The 14,241-nt window shown below is 47.6% G+C and overlaps 1 pseudogene; it reads left to right on the forward strand.

Annotated features, from left to right (window-relative positions):
• Positions 1–5,548: 5,548 nt before the first annotated feature.
• On the forward strand, positions 5,549–6,104 carry LOC115859095 (large ribosomal subunit protein uL11-like; annotated as a pseudogene).
• The last annotated feature ends 8,137 nt before the right edge of the window (positions 6,105–14,241 follow it).

The following is a 14,241-nucleotide window of genomic DNA, read 5'->3' on the forward strand; positions in this document are numbered from 1 at the left end:
GTGCAAGTCTTTGTGTGGACATATGCTCTTATTTCTCTTAGGTAAATATCTACGAGTGGAATGACAGAGCCGTATGGTAGGTGTATGTTTAACAGTTGAAGAAACCACCAAACTGTTTTCCAAAGTGGCTGTACCATTTAACACGCCCACCAGCAGCCTGTGAGAGCTCCGCTTCTCTCTCATTCTTGTCATCACTTGGTGTGGTCCATTTTTAACATTTTTACCATTTTAATAGGTGTGAAGTGGTATCTCCTTTTATTTTGCATTTTTAAGACTTCTTATGTTGAGCGTCTTTTCACATGTGTATTTGTCATCTTTGGTGAAGTGTCTGTTTAGATCTCTTGTCAATTTTTTTAAGTTGGGTTGCTTTTCTTATTTTTGAGTTTGGAGGGTTCTTCATAAATTCTAGATACAAATCCCCAGAGGAGTCATCCTTGCATGCCTGATAATCTTTGATTGGATAAACATTGTGAATTCTACCTCGTTGGGTACCGGGTATGTGTTCTTATAAATATTCTTTAGCTTTGTTTTGGGATGCAGTTAAGTTACTTGGAAATAGTTTGATCCTTATGGGTCTTGCTTTTGTAATTTGTTAGGCAGGTCTGGAACAGTGCTCTGTCTAGGACACACTGTTTCCCCGTCCTAAAGAACGATTTTCCCGTGCCCCAGGGATTATGAGTGTTCCAGTCCGGCTGATGGAAGTAGACACCTGTGTGAGTGCTGAGCACTGGTCCCTCTAATCCTTTCATGTGGTTCTTGCCTGGCCTCATTTATAGGCTCTCCTCTGAGTCCTCGACCCTCTCCAGGTATCTGGGGTTCTCTACAGCTCTCCCCTCTCCCCTACCCTGTCTTGCAGACTCGGGCTGCCTTGGACTCCCCAAGCTCCCAGCTCTGTCTCCTGAACTCCGGAGTCCATTGGGTTCTGCCTGGGTCGCCCCTCCCTGGGCAGCCTAGACATTCTTCCAGGGCAGTAGGCGAGACCCTCGTACTGCTCCTGGGGTTTGTTTTCCATCCCTTGGGATCACTGTCTTTCATTGCCTGATGTCCAGTGTCTTGAAAACCATGGTTTCATGTATTATTTCTGTTTTTCTTGTTTGGTTATGTCAGGAGGGAAAATTCATCTGGTCCGTATTACTCCGTCTTGATTGGAAACGTAAGCCTCCATTAATAATTTAAATGTGAATTTTCCTACTTGAGTGTAAGCTCCTAGGGAGTGATGTCTGTGTCGTGTCTTGTTACCACTGAATCATCAGTGCCCATATTCTCAGAGCTCCATAAATATTTGCTGAATGAATGAACAAATGAAATAAACCAATTTGCTTTAGGGAGGAAATGAAATGAAATCTGATATGTATTAATCTCAGTAGCATTTTTATTTCAGGAGAGGGTATGATCCCTTTTACTCTGGGTCTGTATAGGTTGCAAGTATTTGTATTTCCACTATAAATACCAGTTTGTATTAACAGGATAGTTGGGGTGACTGTGCTATTTGACACACATGTTAACTCCTGAACACCATAACAGCTTTTTTAGAATGTGTTCAAGACTTTTCTCAGGCTCCCCAGAGACGTTCAGAATCCCTGTGACCATTGAAAATGCATTTCTCCTCAGTAGCACATGACCTGAGGCCAGTTTGAAAATGCATTATCTGTTATTCCCCTCATTTACTTCTACTGACGTCAAGTTGAGCAAATCCACTCTTGTCTAAAAGTTTAAAGCCGTGGAAGTTTCTCCTTCCATCACCTTCTGTCCTTACTTAGGAATCTAAACAGGATCTACTTTGGTGAGAATTGTCTTGGGTAGAAAAATTTGTTGCTCTCTTCCTCCAAGGATGGGCAAACATGATCCTTCCCGGACATCCTCAAAGCAGAGGAACTCGCTGAACGACTCTCATGAGTTTTAAAAACAATGTGAGTGAGCGCCTTAATTTTAGATTCCGCGTCTGCCGCGTTACTTTTACCCTTTCTTTGTTCTCAGAGGGTTAAAGCTTTGTAATATCGCATTACCCTGTCTTTGTTTAAGATGAGTTAAGAACACTATACCATGTGTGTAACCCAAAACACATCCAAGGGTGCTGCCTTTAATATATTTTTTAACTAGATGACCTGCCAGGCAACTCGAGGGATTTCCTATAACCATATGCATTTCCCAAGAACCCTGGGTGATGGAAGAAAAAATAAAAAGTTAGGGAAAGCACAGAGAGGGGACCTCAGCACTGCCTAGCTGCAGCTCAGTGGCAAGAACCAGGGCCTCGGGGCTGAGGAGACAAGGCACTGAGTCCCAGAGCCATGGTTCGGAGGTACGCCAACCTCTGAGCCTCTCCCTTCCTCTTGGAAATGGGAATACAACGACTTTTTTTGCTTATCTTACAGGATGATGAGACTGCATGTTCAAAACATCATTTTATCAACTGGAAAGTATTAAACCAGCATAAGAGTTTATTATTATTGTCACACTCCCCAGTGCTGCACAGGGCTCTTTTCAGCTACCTGACAACAGGTTTCTGGGGGAGCCAGCCCTTGGAAAATGAGAGCCCTGTCAGTCGCTTCTGAGGCATGCTCGTGGTAAAAGTCTACACAGTTCAGCAGATTAGACAGAAATATTAATTACATCAGTGAATCACAGCACTGCCTCATCTTCTGGGCGGGCATGATCATTGACCTGTGTTCTGTGTTCTGTCTCTCCTCCCATCATCCTTGAAGAATGACACGGGGCCTCGCTGTGGACATGATCGGTTTTAGGTGCCAGGGACTACACTGATACCATCTTTCACTGGCACGGGATTAATTTACAAATGACACAGGGCTACTCCCTACCACATTCTAAATTGGTTGAACAGCTGGGGGGTGGTTTTCACACCTGCTAGTGAAAAATCCATTTGGGTTGCATGGATCAAATTCTATTACCAAGAATTGGGCATATGAGAGAAAGGATCAAGTTTTCTCAGCCATAAGACTTTATAAAATTCTTCTAAATCAAAGGGAACTCCTGGATATCTATTTTGTTATAAGGAGATTGTTATTTTCTATCTTGTAACTAGAAATTGACCCATATAGTCAATAGTGACAAAAGATACATCTAAAAGAAATGGAAATGAATGAAAGACAATATAGGAAGGAAACTCTAGGCAGCTTTAGAGTTGCCGCTGTATTAAAAATATACCAACTCTTCAGAAAATTATAAAATCTTGGAAGATGTAGACATCCTCTTCCTCTTGTATAAAATGATCTGTCATGTAATGTCATTGCCTGTCTGGTAGATTGAAGTTAAAGCTTCATAAACACAAATCTCTGTGACTGTTTGGTCAGGCGTCTCCATGAAAGCAAATCAGAGATTGCAAATCTTAACATCATTCCATCTAAATCCCTGATGGAGTTTTTGTTCGTGATCGGCTGCTCCCTTTCCCGCCCATTTTCTAAGTGCGTCATGTATAGTTTCAATCCATAGCAAATGAAGGAAGCATTGATTAGACTTGATTTAAGGCAGCAAGTGATAAATGCAGCTGGAAATTGATTCATGCCTCTCCAGTGACTGGGGCTCAGCCATCCACAGTTGACACAACTCTTGTCTCAAGGCTGGAGAAAACAAACAGGGAAACACATGTCAAACAGATAAATGACTCGGCTGTTTTGAACTCTCTGCAGAGACCATTTGTTTCCTAGATAAGGAAGACTGCTCTCCAAAGTCATGAAAAGATAAGCTGGAGGAAAAGGATGGATGTGGGAGCAGATGCCTTAGCACTTGGGAAAAAAACAAACAGAAAGGATGTACCTCCCAGAAGAATCTTGCTACATGGATCCGCTTTCCTTTCCCCCCAGAAAATGCTGGAAGCAGCGATTTGGCCACGCGAGCCTCGGTCCTGGCTGGGACCACATGCTGAAGGCTCTGCCTCTGGTTATTTTAGGTATTCCAAGTGGTAGGGCATCGTCTCTTATGCTCTTTCCAGGGGGACATTCCCCACCTCTTGCTGGAGTGAGCATTCAGGGGAAGGAGTAGCTGAGCGACTGGAGAGCCCTGTCTATAGTCCCATCTAGCCTGAGGCTCCAGCAGTTTCACCACCAGCCCAGAGACCCCCCGGAAAACAGGAGCCCTACTGCAACCCAGGGCCTCCCGTGGAGCCTCACCTACAGCACAGAGTTCCATATTTACTGTCTTTGTTTCCGTACATGCTGTGTTTTCCCACCTCCACCTGTTTGCTCGTGCACTGCTTTCTCTTCTCCCTGTGAGTTTGCCCAGATTGGCCCATGCAAATGCCACCTCCTCCAGGAGGTCACCCTTCATTCTTCCTGGCTGGAAATAATTTCCCTCCTCTGAACTCCCACTGAATCAGGGCCAGGTCCTGCTGGAAGAGCCTGGAATCCAAGGAAAGACGAAGGGATTGGAGCAGGGAAGAGAGATTCCTACCAGGCTGTCCCCTAGGGCAGTGGGTTCCAGAGTTCTGTATTCACACTTCTGTAAAATTAAGATTAGAAACAAGAAAACGAGGGTGCGGGGCAGGGAGGAGTACAAGGCTGCCAGTGGTTAATTTTGTTCATGGATGTACACAGGCCGTATTCTACTGAAACCATGCTTCCACACAAACGTGTTAGCATCAAAAATGTAAAAAGACCTTTCAGAATAGTAGTCCTCTAAATCCAACACACTTACCTACAAGAAAAACCCTCTCACCTGAGAATCACAGTTAACTGCTTGGCATCTGTAGTTCCAGTCTTTTTCTGTGTATTTGTATACAGATATATATATATATACCCACATTAAAAAAAAATTAGAATCATGCACTACATAAATTGTAAATCCATTTTTTTCTCCTAACAAGAGGTCATGACTATTTTCATAAGTCATTGAATAACCTCCCAAAATGAGGCTTTTCCTAGCTGCACTGATGTAGTCTTATTGAAATAGAAGAGATTACTCTCAAATGTAAATTGTATTAATCAGAGTTTTCCTGCTGTGTAGTGTATTAGCCAAGCATGGGCACCTAGATTCTCTAGGTACTTCCTTTTCCTCAGTTGCATTACTGCAGCCTGGTGTATTTTATAGAAAGAATACCCTTGAATTAGAGAAGAGACAGGGTTTTCATAACATCCGTCACCGTGGAGCCACTGCATGGTACCAAGCTCTGTGCTAGGCTCGTCTTGTCCTAAGCACGTCACGCAGGGCCTGTCTCCCCGTCAATCCTTCTATAGGCATAGACCCGCCGATGGGGGCAGCTCTGGGTATGTTGAGACCAGGTAGCTCTGTTCTTAGCTGACTGGATCGGGCTTGAACTTGACCCAGGGTGGGATCTGCTAGTCCGGAATGCTTTATTAAAACCAGGGATTCTCGATTTTCGCAACACCCTTGGATCATCTGAGAAACTTTAGAGAAATACTGATACCCAGTCTTCTCTGAAGACAATGGAATCAGAGTCTCTGGGGATGTCTAAACAGGCAAAAAGTGGAATAATAAGATTCCTGTGCGATTTCAGCTTTCGGCTCAGAGGAGGTCAAGGTGTGACTTTCTTCGGTCCTCCCAAATCCGGGTTCATCTGACACCAGCCACCTCTACCATGCCGCCTAAGTTCCCCAACGAGGTCAAAGTCGTGTACCTGAGGTGCACTGGTAGGGAAGTCAGTGCGACATCTGCCCTGGCCCCCAAGATCGGCCCCCTGGGTATGTCTCCAAAAAACACTGGTGATGAATGACATCACCAAGGCAACTGGTGATTGGAAGACTCTGAGGATTACAGTGAAACTGACCATTCAGAACAGACAGGCCCAGACTGAGGTGGTACCTTCTGCTTCTGCCCTGATCATCAAAGCCATCAAGGAACCACCAAGAGACAGAAAGAAGCAGAAAAACATTAAGCACAGTGGAAACATCACTTTTGATGAGATTGTCAGCATTGCCCGACAGATGCTGCATCAGTTTTTAGCTAGGGAATTCTCTGGAACCATTAAAAAGATCCTGGGGACTGCCCAGTCTGTGGGCTGCAGTGTTAATGACCATCACTCTCATGACATCATAGATGAAATCAACAGTTGTGTGGTGGAATGCCCAGCTGGTTAAGAACTGCAAAGAAAAATAATTTAATCAAGTGTTATTTGACCAAAAAAAAAAAAAAATTCATGCTCTCAGAAATCTGCACTGGGAAGTGCAGAGGGCATCAGGCCCTTGGCAACCGATGCTGAGGGTGAGAGATGCACTGAACGGGATCTAGAGCTGGTCTTGCAAGCTCAGAGAGGAGGGCAAAGAAATATGAGTTTAGGAGGATCTATGCAGTGGAGAAAAGATAACAGCTGAGAGGGCTGAAGACACCAGCTGGTCACAGAAAGGAGAGTGGCTGGATGGAGAAGGATGCAGACACCTGAAGCTGTTAAGAGGACCCAAGAGCAGCCCTGGATCCCTACACCACCCTCTCACCAATTCCAGTTCCATTAGGCTTGACTGTATGCCTGTGCTTACTCTTTGAGATCAGAGAGCATCCGTTTCCCTTATTGCTGGTCAAATCAGAGGTCTTTCTTAAAGTAACAGGAAACCTGAGACAGCTGCTTCAAACTGTAAAGAGGGTTTATTAGTTCATGATGAAAGTCCGGTAATAGCGTAGATTTCAGGAGAGGCTTAACCCAGCTGCTGACTTTGTGACCAAAGCCCTGTTTCTTGTTTGTCTGTTCTGCCATCCTCAGTGTTGGCTTCATCCCAGTTTGGACACCTCTCACATCCCAAGGCGGCTGCCAGCAGCCCCTGCAACTACCTACTTTCTTCTTAACATCCATCCAGAAAAGAGAGTATTTGTGTTCCAGCATCCACAGCACGTGTCTTCAGGTTCACTCTGATTGGATCAGTTTAGGGACACACTCAGTCATTCACGGTTGGCCAATGAAATGTGCTGGCTGGCTTTTTCTCAGTCAGGTGGCCAGCCCTGGAGCAGGATAGGCAGAGGAGTGTCAGCTCAGCCCGCGGTCCAGGGAAAACCTGCTGGGGAATGTGGCGAGCCGACAGCTACAGGCCGCCACAGCTTCATTTCCTGGTACAGCACGGCGTTCATGTGGGGGCCACATGTTCCCCAGGCTGTTCCCAGGTGCTAGTGCTGGGCCGTTGCTACCCACTGTGGGACTTCCTTCACAGCTCTGAGACTTTGTCAGGCTGAGGACCCTGTGGGGCTCTCCACCGGATCTTCCTTGCCTCCTTTCTTTCACACATGTCAGTCCTCTTTCTGCTTGAGGCCCTCTCCTCCTACTCTTGACTCCTCTCCTCTTTAGCCTTCACAGAGGATGCACCTGTAATTCTCTCTTGGCTTCTGCTTCCCACAGGACCCCCTTGACATACCCTGGTTTTCCAAGTGAACCTCTAATTTCACAAAGGAGCTCAGCTCAAACGTACTGAGTCCCACAGTGCCTGAGGGGCAGAGACCATCCCCAGCACTATACAGACGAGGAGACCAGGGTTCCAGGCTGAGTAGATTGCCTGATGTCACCCAGGCAGCAAGGGGCAAGCCTTGGATTCCAAATCGTATCTTCACCTCTCTGCAGCCCTTTACAACCTTAGATGCTGTCCTCGAGGAGCCTGGTGAGGTGGCCTGAGTCTCTCAAGGTCACCCAGCTCCTCGTGGGAGGAGAGGCTGAGTCCCAGCGTGTGTCCACTGCAGACGGCTTTTCTAGACTTCTTCACACCTCGGGGACGAGGGCTGTCGGTGGAGATCGTCACTGTCTACCGCGCAGGCTGCGGGACCCACTGACCCGCGGAGCTTGGGGACTTGACAGGTGAGCCGTCAACATGCCTGTCATCCTTTGCGCATAACTCGTCCTGGCACGGTGTTTTAAAAGAAAAAGAAAAGTCAGACGTCGCTGAAGAGGGCCGGGAATTCAAAGCGCGGGAGCAGGCGGGCGGTCCGCCACCCGGGATGCGCTCGCTTGGCCCCTGCTCCCTCCGGGCTGGGCGGGGGTGTGAGGGCCGCACATCAATGAGGACGCCTGTCCTCCGTGACGCGAGCCCCACCCCCTCTAATCCGCCGCATTGTCCATTGAAGTGTCTAATTATGTGTCTTACAACCGCAGAACTCCCCCCAGAGCAACGGGGCCCTTCTGGCAGAATGAAGGGGATGATCGCTCCATCTGTTCCTCCGGCGCCATCGGGAGGCGGGCGAGGGGGCGCGGGCGGGGCTGCGCGACTGCGCGTGCGTGAGGGCGGGGGCGGGGCAGGAGGGCGGTGGAGCGCAGGTGCCGGGAGAAAGGGGATCCCAGCGGCAGGTGCAGATGCCAAGCTCGCCGCGGCTGAGTATATGCTTAATTACAGTCGACGAAGGGGGCTGTTTTAGTTAAGAATTATAGGAGGCAGGTTCAAATGGAGCTCGGAGCCGAGCTCGAGAAGGTAGCAGGCTGGGAGCTGCCGGGGAGGGCAGACATCTGCGTCTTTAATTGGGGGTGGGCGCGCTCAGAATTTCCTGATACGTAAAAATAATCACCTGGAACACCGGGAGGCTGTAATGGAGAAGTCAGAGCGCCCGCTCCCACCCCCAAAGCCGACTACATTGTTTGGCCTGAAGCAGATCCTTAAATTACAAGCGTATTTCATTCCCCTCCCAATAACGTTATTTCTCCGTGTGTGGAGACCTGGCTCCAGGGGCCCATGGAAGTACCACCTGGGGTGGAAGGCACAGAGGGGACGATCGGAAGTAGGCTGTCTTTGGAACCAAACGCCAATATGAGTTTTACAGTTTTCTTCTCCGTTGCCTGGTTTTCAACAGGGGTGGGCCCATTTCAAAGCGAGGAAACGGAGAGGCGCTCAGGCTTTCCCGGGGGAGGACACCGCGCAGCGGGAGCCGAGGACTCAGTAGGAGTCAAGGAACATTGCGAAAGAAAGGATAAACGGGAGTTGGTTAAGCAGGCGGAGGGTGGGGTGGGAAGAGCGTGTCCCAGGTGGAGGGACGGTGATGGGTGAGAGAACCAGATTGCTCTAATGGCTGGGACAGAGAGGGGGGTGAGTTAGCTACCCCAGCGGACTGGAAAAGCAACCCATAGAAATTACATGCCCCTGTGGGCCCAGACTTGGGGGCGGGGGGCAGGGGGAGGAGGGAGAGAGAGAGAGAGAGAGAGAGAGAGAGAGAGAGAAAGAAAACCCCGTACACACAATAAGTGAAAAGCAATTGAATATTATAGTCCCTGGTGAATTTCATTGTAAGGCGCAGCAAATATTGTAAATCCGTCCCCCTCCCTCTCTCTGTTTCTTACTTTCTTGTTTTCTATCACTCTTTTATCATAGTCTCTGTCTGCCCCCAAATGAAGAGTCACCTTTCCCCTCCAAACCTCTCTGACTCTCTCTTTCACTCTCTGCCCCCACAGTTACCTTCCCTTCTTCCTCCTTCCCCCTCTGTGGCTGTGATTTTGATCCTAGAGCACCCCCTTCCCTTCACTATAAGTTCTGCTCACTCATGGCTCCTTCCCCCTTGGATGGTTTAGGGCAGGAGGAGTCCACAAAGCAGACCTCGCTCTGGCCAAATGCATCCCATCACCTATTTCTGTACAGCCCATAAACTGAGAATTTAAATATATATATATATATATGTTTTTAAATGATTGAAAGGAACTTGTAGAAATTTTTTTCTCTTGTCATATGTTACATCTCATTGTGTGTTTCCCTGTGTAATAGCCTTGAATTTGCCTCTTGGCCCGCAAAGCTTAGACTATTTTACCAATTGGCCCTTTTCAGAAAAAGTTTGCTGACCCCTGGTTTAGAATTGGGATATGGGTACTTATGCAGTAGCATTTGGGGTGCCTGGCCCGGGGCTTCTGGGGTTTTCCAGGCCCTCCCAGGGGGAGGGTCTGAGAGAGGCTGGGGTGAGAGGGGTGAGGCTTCTGTGGCCGGTCTGGGAGGGCAATTAAGGGGAAGGGGATGGAGGCTGCTTTCAAAAACAAAACAAAACAAAAAAAACCCATTGGTAGTTGTCACAGGGGCCAGCCAGGGTCATACTTGTTTTCTTAGGATGGGAAGTGACTTAGAACTACCTTATCATTCCTGAGAGTAGGAATGGTGGAGTCCTGCTTCAGGATCGTCTTTCCAAAAGCTGTGGCCCTTTTGTAATCCTTTTTGGAGTCCTTCTCCCATCTTTTCTGAACATTTTTCAAAGCTTGTCATACGAAGCATCTTCCCATAATCTCCTGAGCTCCTGGGCGATGGTAGACATGTCGTTTGGTCCGTCTGGCATCCTCCCGGGGAAACCATTCCTGTCCCACTCTGTAATAATGGTGCTCTGTCCCTGACTGTCTGAAGGGCTGACACTACACGCAGGTCCCACCACAGGGGTGGACCCATGGCAGTAAAGCAAATCACAATAAGATGAGGTATATCTGTACTAAGCATGGAGCCCCTGACACTTACTGAATTGTGAGAGGGGCCACCCAGGTAGGCACCGTGCCTGGCCCTGCCCCTTGACAGCCATTCTGGGCAGTGTTCATTGCAGTTATCACAGCCAGCACAGATCTGTCTTTAGGGTGGAGTGGTCAGATACACATCTCACAATTTCTAATTTTTCTTAGTTATGTCCTAAAGCTGTGACAGTCAGAGTCAAAAGGTTGCAGTGTATTGAACACCTGCTGCATTCATAATGCGCCCCAGCACATGTTCCTCTATAGGCCTGACAGTATGCTTTTACTTTTAGTATAAAAGTCTCTCTGACTTAGTTTTTATTCTTTTATTAGGGGTGATTTGCTAGGTGTAATTTATAATTCTCTCTCTATATGAGATTGTTCATATCATATACAAAAATACTGCTACTAGTATTAGTGACAGCTCACACTTATTGAACACTTACCAAGTGCCAGTCTCTGGACAAAGGGCTTTACTGGCCTGATCTCCCCTAATCCTTACCAGAACTCAGGGATATGGGTGCCATGAGTCCGATCTTACAGATGACAAAACCAAGTCTCTTGCCCAAGCTCACAAAGATATGAAATATTGGCATTAGCAACTAAACTTGGTTTTATTTTAAAGAAAGACTAATAATGGGCTAGAGAAATGGGGAGCTTTCATGAAGGACACCCATCACCTGCTTTGAAGACAGGTCAGGATTTACCGCCCATTAGCTCTGTGACCTGGAGCATTTACCAAACTTCCTTGGGCCTCGATTTCTTTGTCTCTAGAGGAGGGGTGATAACTTCATCTTGAGGGAGAGAATCAAATGAGAAATATAAAGTTCCTGACACATCGTTAAGGCCACAGTTGGAGCCCAATCCCTTTTACTTTTTTATTTTTATGTTTTGTTTTTGTTTTTGTGGTACGCGGACCTCTCACTGTTGTGGCCTCTCCCGTTGCGGAGCCCAGGCTCCAGACGCGCAAGCTCAGCGGCCATGGCTCACGGGCCCAGCCGCTCCGCGGCATGCGGGATCTTCCCGAACCGGGGCACGAACCCGTGTCCCCTGCATCGGCAGGCGGACTCTCAACCACTGCGCCACCAGGGAAGCCCCCTTTTACTTTTTATTCCACCAGAGTAGACTGAATCATACAGGTTTCCAGAGAGTCCATGCAGTGCAATTGAAGCTCCCTGAGAAGTCGGTTTTTGGTCATTTTGTTTATGCCGTATTGCCTGCACCAGAACGGTGCCTGGCACATCACAGGCACTCCATACGTGTTTGTTGAATTGAGTTCTCTCTTTCTGTGAGTCTGCAGTTCTGTCACATGTGATTAACAGTGGCTTCCCAACAGTGGTTGGGACCAGGGGGCGGAGGGGGATCCAGGAGCAAAGCTTTGCATGGAGGAGGGGAAAGATCCACGCTCATCTCACTCAACAGCCCTCCAGGAGCCAGGTCTAGTGGCCTGCAGTGTTGTTAAGAGCTCAGCCCTGGCCGCCCTGCCTGGGAGAGCAGCTTGGGAGTTAGCCACTGGAGCTGCCTGACGCGTGTCCTGAAGCAGTCAGTGGATGCAGCTCCAGCCGTGCCTCTTCCTTCCTTCTCCCAGACTTGTCCGGTCCTCCGCCTATGAGAACCCCCCCACATCTGCACAGCGGCCGGGCTCAGAAAGAATCCTTCTTCAACGCCAAGTATCGGCAGGGCTCTCAGGGTGTGAATTATTCATCGACAAGCCCAGCACCCATCTGTCTCCAGTCAGCTCTGCTGACACCTCTCCGCACCCTGAGCTGCCCAGCACCCCCGTGGTTTCCTCAGAGTGAAGACGAGCCCCTGAGCCTTTTGCCTTAATTGGAGAGATGATGGGGCGAACAAGAGGCTCTAAAGTGTGTATTTGAAATCAATTTGCTCCTTGAAGCGGCATGAAAACAAAAGGCTGAGAGATGCCCACTGTGAGGGGATCGCCCTGGCGCCACGTCAGCTCAGGCTCCGCTAATGACCTGTGGCCAACAGCCCCCTCACACCTTTGCTCTGAAGAGACTGGCAGAAGCCGGGCGGGGGTTGGGGGCACGTGGCTTTCTAGTCTCAGAGGTTTCACAGGGCACAGCCTCTGAGAATCACGGACAGAAGATGGGGGGCCTGATCTCTTGCACATTTGCGGTGGCCGCCCTGGGAGGCCTGGTGCACCCCGCTGGCTCCTGGGGTGGAGCAGGGGTGGGGGAAAGGCAGTAAGATTTCAGAGGTTTAAAGAAGAGGTTCAGTTGCCTGTGAACGCAACCAGCTTCTAGAAATCTCTGGAGGTAACGGATGTGGCAGCAAATCTGTAGGACAAGAGGCAGAGGAAGGCATATATATGGGTTGCTAGTTAATTCTAAGGGGCAAAATGGCCATTTTCCTATGTTGAAATAATAGGCAGGAATTATTCGTGTGCATCTTTCATGACCAGTGGCTGAGAGTCTCCAGGGGAAAAAAATAGGGGTTTCCTCAGGAGGGAGTTATACTCTAGTAAAGAGTTCCCCAAGAATAAGTAACGATTGTGACTTTTGCCTCATAGCAGGCCATTCAAAGATGCTAGTGGCTCTGCTTCCCCTTTTAGAGCCACACACCCTACATTATATGTTGTATCAAACATTACATCGCAACCACATCGTAAGTATATATATATAATATATAATATATATTACACATATATTATATATAATACCTATATTATATATTATACATACATATTATATATAATACCTATCTTATATATAATATATATACAGTATATACTATATATACCTATATTATATAATATATATACAATATAATATATAATACCTATATTATATATACCACATACATATTATAACGTACTCCTATCATATGTACATATGTAGATATATTTATTTTTATACGTTATCTCTATTGTAAAGAAGTTTTAGAAGTTCACTTTTGAACTTACTCGGCTATGAATAGTCACTCATTTAATTTGCTATTGGCTCTGCTTTCTAAGTAATCATCACGCATAATCAAGAGCTCTTGCAAAGCAAGGTAACCAACTCACAGATTGTCTTCGTATGTAATACAATCTTTATGAAAACTAAACTTGACAGTGAACAAAGTGGACCTAATGTTTGTAAACATTGAATTAGACATTTATTCATTCTGATTTTGCATATCTTTCTTTAAATGTTTCAAGCCAGTGCCTTTTATTTTTTCCTCTTCTCTGACATGTTTGTGAGACCTGGAAGGTGGCGTGTGCGTGTGTGCCTCTGTGTGTGTGTGTGTGTGTGTCCACGTGCGTGTGTCCACGTGCGTGTGTCTATGCATGTGTCCTAATGGATAAAACAGGCTTGCTTGGCTGGGGGTGGGTCGATGGGGAGCCTGGAGGAGGTGCTGTCAGGGTCTTCAGGCTTCCAGAATCTTATTTCTGCAGGTCCTCCTGGCTCTTTCCCTTGAGTGAAACAATAAGCTTGGCAAGGTTTGTGCTTAGGTAAAGATGCCCAGGACTCATGGTCGGTCAGCACCTCCAGGTGAGGAAAACCTTAGACGGTGCCGAACCCAGGAGGACCTGCTAAGAAATCCAGTGACAACCATGGCCCTTACACTCACAGCACAAAAGTCAAGAAATACAGAGAGAAGGCGGGTACCCTCTCCTGGCGTGGGGTCTCCTGAGGGGGGTGTGTTTGTGCATCACTTCACCCAGCAGAGGAGTAGTGGAGGAGTTGTTTTCATGCCAGCCCGAAGAGGAGGGAGGGGAAGAACAGATGGGACGGGCGCTTTGTCACCATCACCTGATCGGTGGCCTCCTTTCATTAACATTTTATAGCCTGGCACTAACAGCGGGATCATTCAACACTAGCATGGGGTTGACCCGGTTCTGAGTATCAGGGGGCCTCGGAGACGCATGCGCATGCATTCCAGTCTGGCCCTGACCA

This window comes from Globicephala melas, chromosome 11 (genome assembly GCF_963455315.2).
Source record: "Globicephala melas chromosome 11, mGloMel1.2, whole genome shotgun sequence".
NCBI lineage: Eukaryota > Metazoa > Chordata > Mammalia > Artiodactyla > Delphinidae > Globicephala > Globicephala melas.